Genomic DNA, 760 nt, shown 5'->3' with positions numbered 1-760 from the left:
TGTTTGAGAAGGCTATTGAAGCACTCTCCTATTTTATAGGAGGTCACTGTTGTTTGCTTTCAAAAGGAATAGCATTGCCTAACTTGACATATATTCTTACCTGATTGGCTGGCCAAGGGCGATGAGCACGCAGAAGTGGAGGGGGTAACGTGGGGCCGGGCTAGCGCAGTGAAAGTAGATAACCTGTTGAGGAGGGTGTTGCCGGCGTCTGCGTTTGCCCTGCTTCTTCTTACTTAGCTTTCGGTGTCTGCTAGAAAATCACGTCGGCGTGCAGCGGAAACGTAACAAGGCAGCTAAAACGAATCTTCAGTGAAGAAAATTTGACATAGCCATGTCCTTTACGTGCTCAAGGACTCGACAACCATATAATGTCACGCAAAATTTTAATATAGGCAAATTAATCCATTCTCCACGGCAGCTCCGACTAGCGAATGCCAGAGCGATCAGCGGGTAGCCACCTTCTATTCATGTCGGAACGGGGCAGTGTCCGGCTATTAAAACGAAAATGAAGTTTTGATCGGCGTAATAATGCATCTTTAATGCGTACACGCCACTTTGACGCAGTGATTTTTCACGGTTTTGGACGTCAGGTGACAGACAGTCGAAGTGGGCGCAGCCCGAAAACTTTTGACCAATTGCGGATGGCTGATGGTAAAAAGACATAGAATCTAAAAATAATATTTTTCTGTTGTGCGGTCTCACATGCATAATTAGTGTACACACGACATATAAGAGTGAGTAGCTCTCGCTGTTTTTTAAC

The sequence above is a fragment of the Dermacentor silvarum genome, chromosome 4 (genome assembly GCF_013339745.2).
Source record: "Dermacentor silvarum isolate Dsil-2018 chromosome 4, BIME_Dsil_1.4, whole genome shotgun sequence".
In the NCBI taxonomy this organism is placed as follows: domain Eukaryota; kingdom Metazoa; phylum Arthropoda; class Arachnida; order Ixodida; family Ixodidae; genus Dermacentor; species Dermacentor silvarum.
Note: the sequence above shows the minus strand (reverse complement) of the source record.